Below are 10266 nucleotides of genomic sequence, written 5' to 3'. Positions count from 1 at the left end.
GCTCTCGGCGGGCGACCGCTGCGGTCGGCGGGCCGGGCCGGGCCGGGCGGGGCCGCCCCACCGCCGGCCCCGTGCCAGCCCCCTCGGGCGCCGACTTCCTGCGGCGCTGCCGCCGCCTCGCCTCCCGTGCGGGCTCCGCTCCGCTCCCCTGCGGGGAACACCGGCCCTGGTAGCGCCCTCAGCGCCAGGCGCGGCCGGGGCCACCCTAACAGCCAGTGCCGAGCCCGGCGCAAGGTGCTTCGCCCGAGCTCGGACGCCGTCCCCGACTCTCCCGGACTCTGAGCCATCCTTCCCGCCCCGGATCTCCCCGCTGATGCTGCTGCAGCCGTTTTGCAACAGCTTTGGTAGGGTTTACCCTTCCTCTTGTTCCTGTGCTCCCTCCCTTGCCCTTCTCCTTTGCCCTTTTATCTCTGGTCACTGTTGCTACCGAGCGCTATGCGTAAAGTTTTAAAATAACTCTTTACTGGGAGGAGGGTGCGGGACGCCTTTGGATTGCATTTCGCGTCGTTGGCGCCCAGCCCGACGAGAGGACGAGATTTGGCAGACAGCACGACGTGTGTTGTATTTGCATGAGCGTGCCTGGGTGCTTGCCGATGCCATGTTGTCTGAGACAGGGGCAGAGGAATCTTTACCAGGCAGTTTTCATATCTTTCCTCTCTCCTCGCTCCCTAGCCATTCTCCCCCAGTACTCTTCCTCATTTTCCCTGGAAAGTCTTGCCGTTACCGTGGTCTGTCCTTCTCCACTTGATGCACTCGAAGGAAGGAGGCTCTGGAATTTACTTCAGCCGTGTGTTCTACTCGCCAGCTCAGCCAGAGCAATTTTACACCTGTTTGGCTTGTCTGAACATGGCTTCAAGAAATATAAAAAATATAGGTTTTGGTACTTTAGGAAAATAAGGCATGTTGAAAAGGGTCATTGGCTTAGATAACAGCCTTTGCTCCTTTTCAGAGAAAGGTGCAGAAATCACTTTTGGAGTTGCACTTTTATTACATCTCTTTGTTTATTTATTTATTTATTTAAAACCTAAACATTCAGTATTTAGAGTGCTCCTTACCAATAAAAAAAATTTGAAGAATCACAGAATGTTCTGAGTTGTGTTAAGAATAAGAAGCTTGACTAGGCCAATATTCAAGCAGCAATCAATTTATTATTTAATATGGTAAAGTATGAGCAATACAGCGCTGGGTCCAGTGGGGGAAGTTTTCCCTCCAACTGCACACCGATAATTGATGGTTACAGGTATTTATAGAGGTACTCATCAGTTTTTTTCAGCAGTTTCTATTTCCAATCTTTTACTCATCAGCAATTTTTATTCCAAATTATTATGTCCCAATTCTATACACTATTGTGATTTTAATTTCTCAGGATGTATCTCAAAGGAGTATCCCCAGATGGTGACGGTCCAGTTTCCGAAAGAAGAAAGACAAATCCCATCTGGTGGAGTCCAACTCCCCAGATGTGGGTCCACCTTTTAATTGCAGAGACTATAAATCTAACAACAGTGACGTCCAGCTGCCCTTTGGTCAAAACCATAAATCCTTGAGGTGATGTTCATCTTCCTTTCTCAAGCTGCTCTGCTTCAATAAGGCGTGAGATAAGCATGTTTCCTTTATATATATTCTAAAGCTATAGTTGTTAGGATACAAGTAATCTTCTAAAATTATACTTCAAAAGGTTATTATTGCAGATGGATTTTTTTGATTTTATGGATTAAATGCAAGCAAAAAGCAACATTTTTAACACTTTAATTTCAATGCTCCTAAATCAACCAGGGTTAATTGCAAACAAAAGATAGGTTCAAAGGCCTTTTTCCATGCTTTATTTTCCTCGGTTATTATTAGAATTCACAGCTCTCCCGTTATCGGGGTCCACACATTTCGCATTCACAAATACACACGTTGCCTGTTTGTACCTGACACGAAACACAGCTTTGCATCTCACAGTTGGAAGGACCCACAAGGATCATTGAGTCCAACTTCTGGCCTTGCACAGAACATCCATAAGAATTACACCATGTGCTCGAGCATATTGTCCAAAGGGTCCTTGAACTCTGACCAGCTTGGTGCTGTGGCCACTTTCCTGGGGAGCCTGTTACAGTGCCCACACCCTTTGTGTGAAGAATCTTTTTCTAATGTATAACCTAAACCCCTAATACAACATCAGGCCATTCCCTTGGGCCCTATAACTGGTCACTACAGAGAAGAGATCAGTGCTTGTCCCTCCTCTTCCTCTCACAATGAAACTGTAGATTGTGATGACATTTCCCCTCAGACTCCTTTTCTCCAGACTTAACAAACCAAGTGACTTCAGCCACTCCTCTTATGGTTTTTTCTTAAGACCCTTCACAAGTCTCATGGCCCTCCTTGGATACCCTTTAACAGTTTAACATATTTAACATAATTTTGTGCCCAAAATTGCCTCAAGGTGAGGAAACCCCCTGTGCAGAGCAGGTCACAACAATCCCCTCCATTGTTCAGCTGGCCATGCTATGCCTGATGTTCCCCAGGACACACCTGACCTTCTTGGCTACCAGGGCACTGCTGACTCATGTTCAACTTGCCATCACCCAGGACTTCCATGCCCCTTTCCATGGTGTTGCTTTCCAGCCTCTTGTTCAGCAGGTGGGGAAAGTTCATACATATGCCTGAAAATAAATACACGTAAGAAAAGACAAAGCTGTAAGAAATAAGCTGACTTGTCTTGATGGGGAGAAGTATTGCTGCTCAGTTGCTCCAAGTCAACCACTGGAATTTCCAGTCAGGAAAGCAGCATGTTTTCCATTCCTACATTTTAACAAAAGTGAAGTTATTAAGACTTATGCTGACTTGCTCTCCTTTATCACTGTCTACATGGTTCAAGACATAACTCTTTAATGTTATTCTTTAGTCTGGTTTAACCTGCTTTATTTTTTGAATATTTTTTCTATCAGAGGGAAACAACATTTATAATACAAGCAATCACTGTTAGTAATCTTGTGTACTCCAACTAGACTTGTCAGCTGGTCTATTTATGTCATTATCACTAAGACATTGATGTATGGCAAGTAAATTTCAATTTTTGTATTTTTAATAGTGAGTCCATGGCAGTGGTATTTATTTCTTCTTAAACATACAAAAACATACATGTTCAAATTCAGTGAAGAAGTTATGTTCATGTTCTCAAAAACTTTGGAATTTTATTAAGTAAAAAGTATTATCAGAAGAAATCTTACACTTCAAGAGAATTTTCTATAATCCCCATTTTTTGGGTTGTTTTCTCTAAATACTGCATCTGACCAGGAATTTGTCCCCTTTATTCATATGCAGATAATGTTGACTTCTATTAAGTCATAGTAGGCCCCACAGTTGTTCCTTTTTTGTTTACTCAAAGCACTGGCTGTAAGACCCCATGAAACCTTTTAGCCAGCTCTGGCAGGAAGGGGATGATGACAATTTGCATTCCTCTAGCAAAGAGGAATTGCGTGCTTCTTGTTCCTCTTAGCATCAAGGTGTTATGTTGCCTCTGAGTGTGCAAAACACTCTTCCATTCAGTAGTGATAATATAATATTTGTCCGGAACGTCTACCTATGCTTCTAAATATAATGTGGAAAAAAAAACCCAAGAAAAAGTAATGGAATATCAGTTAAATTCTACTTTCACTCAAAATCCAATTTTTGAGGATATTTAAGCAGTTGGTGTGAACACCATATTTTGAATGCCACAGATGCCAAATGTCTTTGAAAATGTGTCCTTTGAGGTCACATTAATGCTTTGTTCACAAAGCACATGTCCAGAGCTGTGAAGTAGTCAGCAGATGGGTGGTTTTGTTTTTTTCTTCACTGCAGTTCACCCTTCTGCAATTGCTTAGCTGTCTCCACTGACTACCCATAGAAGTGAACCTTCCTGCTCTGAAGTTTCTTCATTGGGTGGAGTGCCTGCCAAAACAGCTGGGTTTAGGAGTAGCGCTTTCATGATCTAGCCTAATTGACTGGAAAAGTTACTCTACTCATTGCTGTCACCCTACCATGAATTGGAAACACCTCTTTAAAAACATGCTACTTGATGTCAAGCTTACTGCCTCATCTGTGTTTCTTTTTAAGCTATCTGCATTGAGAGAGGAAAATGAATGCTTTCCTTTTCCTGCTTTCCTAGAAGATTTTCACTTAAGCCTCTGGAGTTTCTGTGAAATCTAACCCATTCTGTAGAGCTGCCAGTGTTCCAATACCTGAGATTCCAATATCTGAGTATTCTAGTTCCTCACTGTGTGCATAAAATAGACTAGAGGCATCATTTTTGTTTTGGAGACAATAGTAAATTGACATGCTAGTCATGCGTGCCTTGGTTGTATATGCTTCTGTTAGTGCTTTTATACCCTTCCTGAAACAGTTTTTTACAGAAGGGGTGAAAAAGTACTAAAATTGTCTGCCCAGGAATATGGCAGAGTCACCATCCTAGATGTGTTTAAAAAAAGATTGGATGTGGCACTCTGTGCCACAGTTTAATCAAGGTGTTAGGGCATGGGTTGGACTTGATGATCTTAAACATATGTGATTCTGATAATGGCTTTCTTCTTCTGTGGCTGTAATTTACCTTGCAAAAAATTCCTTTTTCTCTTTTAAAAGTTTCTCTCTTTCCGACATGAAAAAACTTTCTACCAAGAAGGTCATTGGACTGTTCCTGAGGATCAATCAGGGGCTCAACTTAGGAGAGTCTTCAGTGGAGAACATTCCTTCATGAAAAGTGCAGGTCTTCAAGGAGCCTCATAACTACCATTCTCTTTTGCCAGAGTAAATCTTCTCTGAGAGTGTTCTATGACCAGTCACAGAGCTCTGGTTTTCCCTACAGAGTGGTGTTTGGATGCAGAGAAGTTGCGCTCTGAAGCTCCCTGGCCTGTTTTCCCAGAAACCTATGTGACCAGGTAGCTACAAGGCCCTTTCTGTCCCCTCAGCTGCAGGGAGCAGCATGGTCGTGCCATCTGGGCACAGGCACAAGCCTTGATTTTGCACATTCTCCTTTGCAAATGCAATGCTCTTTTTCTGGGCTTTTTTTGGAAACACTTCTGTTGCTGTGGCTGCAGAAGAAATTCCTGTGGGAGGAGGCACTCCCAATATCATCCTGGATCTCCAAGGCCCTTGGCTAATGAGGGTGCACAGGGTCAGGGAAAGACAGTAAGAGAAGGGAGTGAAAGCAGCACCTAGAGATTTTATCAGGGATATAGCAATTTATTTCTTTTTTCTTTAATAAGAATTTACTGAAGCCCTGCTACTGCTGCTAATCGGGTGGTCTCTTGTGGGGTTGTGGATAGTCCAGATGGCTGGCAGACCTCCTCCTCCTTCTGGAACGCCAAGGCCTCCTGGGCAAGGCGTCCCTACCCTGGCTGGGAGTGGAGGGGCTGTCACCCTGGGCAGAGGGACCTGCCACTGCTGCTGGCTCCAGCTCCTCCTGTTCTGCAGGGATGGGAGCAGATGGGTGGAGGGTGTGGAGGACAGCTTCTGATATGCTAGGTTGGTCCTCCATGCTGGACCCTGCCAGGCTGCTGGCAGGGGCTGCCTGTAGGGCAAGATTTTCTTCCTGAGGGCTGAGGGAGATGGGCACAATGCTGTTGGCCTCCTGCCTGGCAGGTTCCTCTGCCACTGCCTCCTCCCTCAGCTCCTCCTGCTCTGCAGCGGTGGGAGTAGATGGGTGGAGAGTGTGGAGAACAGCTTCTGATGTACTGGGTTGGTCCTCTTCACTGGAGCCAGCAGAGCTGCTGGGAGGGCTTGGGTGGGGAGCGGTAGTATCCATCTGAAATCTGCTGGAGGTGGACACAGGATTGTTCTGTGAGACAGCATAAGAGTGTAGCAGCCTTTGGGCCTCTTGTGTGCACTCATTCACAATGATGCTGATGAGGCCATGGATCAGAGGTTCTGTATGTTCCTCAAGGAAGTCCTGCAGCACGTGGACCAAGACATTCTTAGCTGGACCACAGAGGGACACGGCATGCAGGACAATGCTCTCTGCAATCCTTGCCATCCACCATCTAACCCCATACTTTGCCTCCAGCTCTTGGCGCAGCCAGGGCACCACAGGGTCAAGGAGATGCTCTTCTCTTTGGAAAAGTTCTGCCCACACTCTAGGCAGGAGGCCACCCACAGGCTCTGCTCGTGCACCCCGATGCCCTGCTGTGCGTAGTATCTCCCGTCGAGCACGAGAAGGGGACTCCACAAAGGGGCTGTTTTTAACCAGCTGTCCTAGAGTTATTCCTGTCCAGCTGCTGGCATTTACTGACTCTTCAGAACTTGTGAAGACACAGTCTATATAGCTGTCTGTCTGCACAGAAAACCTGACAGCCTCTATCACTTCTCTGCAGAGCGGGCACACTCTTTGCATCTCTGCCCAACGCATAATGCAAGCCAGGCAAAACTGATGGAGACAAGGCATCACGTAAGTGAGGTCATCTCGAGCATCGCGGCAGATGGGGCAGTTCCACTCTGTTTCTGTGGCCCTGTCTATAACGTTTGGCAGTCTGGATTGAATTAAGAATGAGAAGATGCTCCCCATTGCTGGCACTGGCACTCCCAAAAGGTGTCACGCACTGCAAAATGGGGATGCTGTGGTCATGAACTGTCCTGGGAAGGGGGAGGATGAAATGCTCAGGCCCCTCAAGGAGAACCCTCCCAGCTCCCCAAGCCTGAGCACTCATTCTGTGGCCACCCCAGGGGGGCATTTACCTGCACAACTCTCCTGTGCTGTGCCCAGCTGCCTGAGCGTGGCACGACTGGGGAAATACTAATGTGGGCTCCTGGATGGGTACTGAGAGCTGCCTATGGCAGCATGCAGCACTAGAAAAAGCCTGGATTAACCCTCTAGACCTCGTGGACATGTTCAACAGTAGTCCAGGCATAATCCAGACTGGGCCAGGCTCTGGCAGCGTGTAAATATACACAGTAAGGAACACAAGGAGACAACCAACGTGGTGATGTCACAGTCCACTGCCAGTGATCCACTTCCACTACCCTGTAACATCACAATGGGATGTCCAGCTCCCATTCAGACCAACACAGCATGTCAGAAGTTGGTCTCCATGGATGTGACAGTAATCCCCTAGAGAGGAGGCCCCCAGGCCCTGGATTCTTCCGCAGCCCTGCAAGTCCCATCAGAGTAGTAGCAGTAATGCTTTCTCATGCAGACAGGACAATGGAAGAAGTACTAAAAAAACAGCAGTCATGCTTATAGAGCAATCATGAGTGAAAGATTGGCTAGGCATTCCTCATGCAAGATGAGGAAAACTCCAATAAGGCCTAGTACTATATCTGCTTACCAGCAAAGGGGCTTTGACCCCAGAAGTGAAAGTCTCTGGTGGTGGGATTGTGACTGCCAAGAGTGGCTCCTGAAAGGTCAGACAGTAAAGTTTCCTTAATGCAGTTAGAGTTAAGTTTAAGCAGAGGAAAAAAGAAACCCCTATGCATTGATATAAAAATAAGTATTTTAAGAGGAAAGGAGGAAGAAAGGGAAAGATATAGCAGATTAGGGATAGGAAAAGTAGGTAATACCAAAAGCACTGTTCATATGAACACTACAGGGGTATTTCAAATAAATGAAAAAAAAAAAACCAACAAAATGAAACCAAAGCAAAACCAACCCTAAATCCAAACAAAACAAAAAAAAAAAAAAAAGAAAACAAAACAAAAAAACAAACAAAAACCCCCAACAAAACATAGAAAGGTTTATACACAATATTCTTTGAAACTTCGGAAACTTTGTTTCCAGGTGCATTCAGTTTATATAGTGATTGATACTCTTTAGAGAGCAGGAAAAAATATTAAAGGCAGTTGATGAAGGAAAGGAAAAGCCATATTAAGCATGTCATGTTTTTTTCTGATATTCCTTCAAAATTCCTACCACATGTAACTCTGAACCCAGAGAATGCTAGTGTGTGGAATGAACTGGAAAAGTTGTAGCTTTGTGACTTGTTTCTTAGCAAGCAGCAAACACCATAACTAAACAGGCATGGCTGCTGTGCAGCATCCTCAGGGCCATTGGCCCTCGTTGGCTTTTCTGATCAAGTGGGCTGCTGTGAGCCTCCAGGGTCACTCTGGTAGAGACACCTGAGCCATCTGTAGATGTGACTCAGCCCACAGGCCCTGGATGGCGAGAATGTGTTCCTAGAGGAGGAGAGCTCCCCTGGCCAATAACCTCACACAGGCAAGAATGGGAGCAAACGTACAGCCCAGAGGGTAGCCGTCACTGTCATCCCAGGAAAAAGCAAAGTGCCAGAAAGTAGAGGAGAGAGTGACCCACTCCAAAGCCCTGCTCTGCAGAGATACCTACTGCCCTTGTGCTCTCTGCTGGGCCTAGCCAGAAAAGGCATCTTTGAGCGCAAAGCTTCTCATGCTTAGCCTGAACTCCATACCAGTGCTCCACCTGAGAAGCTTAAGGTCTTGCTGGAACAGATGAAGTATTTCTCAGTAGTCATTTTTCAGATTAAAAATGCAGTTTTCTGATAAAATACACAGAATCATATAGAATCATCCAGGGTGGAAGAGACTTTCAAGATCATCTAGTCTAATCATCCACAGAGCACCGCTATAACCACTCTTACACCATATCCCTAAGTGCCACATCCAGATACCTCTTAAATGCTTCCAGAGGTGACTCCAGCACCTTGCTGGGTAACTTATTCCAATGCCTGAGCCCTCTTTCAGTGAAAAGAAATTTTCTGATATCAAGTTGATCTTCCTCTGGTGCAACTTAAGGTCATTTCCTCTAGTCCTTTCACTTGAGACATGACAGAAGAGGACAACCTGCACCTCACTACAACCTCCTCATAAGACATGACTTCATCAGCTCTGTTGCCCTTCTTTGAAAACACTCCAGCACTTCATTTGCTTTTTTGAAGTGAGGAGTCCTAAACCGAACACAGAACACAAGGTGTGGCCTCACCAGTGCTTAGTACAATGGGAAAATCACTTTCCTAAACTGCTGTCCTGTGCCTTATCCTCTTTCCCTTGAATGTAGTTTAAAACCCTCTCAATTAGCTGTGGCAACTCATGGGCCATAATACTCTTCCCTCTCCAAGACAGATGGATGCTGCCTGTCACCAGCAGGCTTGATGCTGTGTGTACCATCTCATGGTAATAAAACCCAAAATTCCACTTATGGCAGCAGCCTTTAAGCCTGGTTTCTTTTCCTGTTCCTTTCAGTATTTGGTGCTGGTATTGAAGGAATGCAGGAGAGTAAAACCTACTCTTTTGACCAAAAGCCCCAATGCCCCAAAGTCCTTTTGATTATCCTTTAATCTCTTCACTTGGACAAATAATAGAGGTTAAAAGTCAGAGGGTTGTACCAGATCAGGGATTTTCTTACATGAGGGATTTTCTCAGGGATTACTCCTGTGTCTTTCCAGAGCACCAGGGAGGCAGCAGACTTCCCTGTGGGGTGGGTCCAGCTGGCATATTGGGCCCTTCTTTTCCCTCAGAAGGGAGTCACCTGCAACAATTTGTTTTGCACTTCCTCTGGAGGAAAAAGGAATTTTGTTTGAACATTTGTCCTGGGGTGACGTGATGATGCTTGTATCCCCATTCATCTGTTCTGTGCCTTTAAGACTGGCTCTGAAGAGTGGAAGTTTTGTTTGGGTTTCTCTTATCAGGGACACAGAGACAGCAGTACATAGGGCTGTTTTTCACTTCTTGCTTTCAGCTTGCTGCTTTGCTTGCTTGCTCGTCTGCTCTTGCTTCTCCTCCCGCTTTTGCTTCTGCTTATTAGCTAGTTCTAGCTAAACAGTCCAAATTCCTTCCCAGACTGTTTCTCCTCTCCTGTTCCTGTGACCATCTCGAACCTGCTCCGGACTGGCACCCGGGAACACCGAAGGTTTGGCTGCAGCAGCTGCCCCAGCGCCGGAGGGACTGAGAACAGAGCAACCACCCCCGAAAGAGACTTTCTGATTTTGTCATCTTTCTCAGAGCGGTTCATCGGGTATTGTTCATTTTGAGTGCTGGGGGGTGCTGTGCCTGAAATAAACAGGTTCTTTCCACCTCTCTTCAAGGAATTTTTTCCCGAACCAGTTGGGGGGAGGGGCCGTGTGGGTTTTGCTTTCTGGAGGGGCCCTCCTTTGCAGATTCTTTAACAAATTTGCCCTAAACTAGGACAACATTGAAATATTTAGAAAATTCCAAATAAATGTTTAATTTTGGATAGAAAAAAACTTAGTCTTGGCCTCCCAAGATGTTCCATGTTATGGGGTGTTCATGAGGGAGAGATCCCACTTCCAAATGGGTAGAACAGATGTAGTCACTCATAGCATTCCA

General features: G+C 45.7%; 2 long non-coding RNA genes across 2 annotated transcripts; both read left to right on the top strand.

Moving 5' to 3' along the window:
- The first annotated feature begins 167 nt into the window (after positions 1-167).
- Positions 168-1076, top strand: LOC134431945 (uncharacterized). Its single transcript, XR_010031154.1, has 2 exons — positions 168-344; positions 673-1076. It is a non-coding gene; the product is annotated as an uncharacterized LOC134431945 (long non-coding RNA).
- Positions 1077-4752: 3676 nt separating this feature from the next.
- Positions 4753-9992, top strand: LOC134431946 (uncharacterized). The gene is made up of 2 exons (XR_010031155.1): positions 4753-4898; positions 9760-9992. It is a non-coding gene; the product is annotated as an uncharacterized LOC134431946 (long non-coding RNA).
- Positions 9993-10266: the final 274 nt, after the last annotated feature.

Source organism: Melospiza melodia, chromosome Z (genome assembly GCF_035770615.1).
Source record: "Melospiza melodia melodia isolate bMelMel2 chromosome Z, bMelMel2.pri, whole genome shotgun sequence".
Lineage (NCBI taxonomy): Eukaryota > Metazoa > Chordata > Aves > Passeriformes > Passerellidae > Melospiza > Melospiza melodia.
The sequence above is the reverse complement of the archived record's forward strand: the minus strand, read 5'-3'. Positions and strand labels throughout refer to the sequence as shown.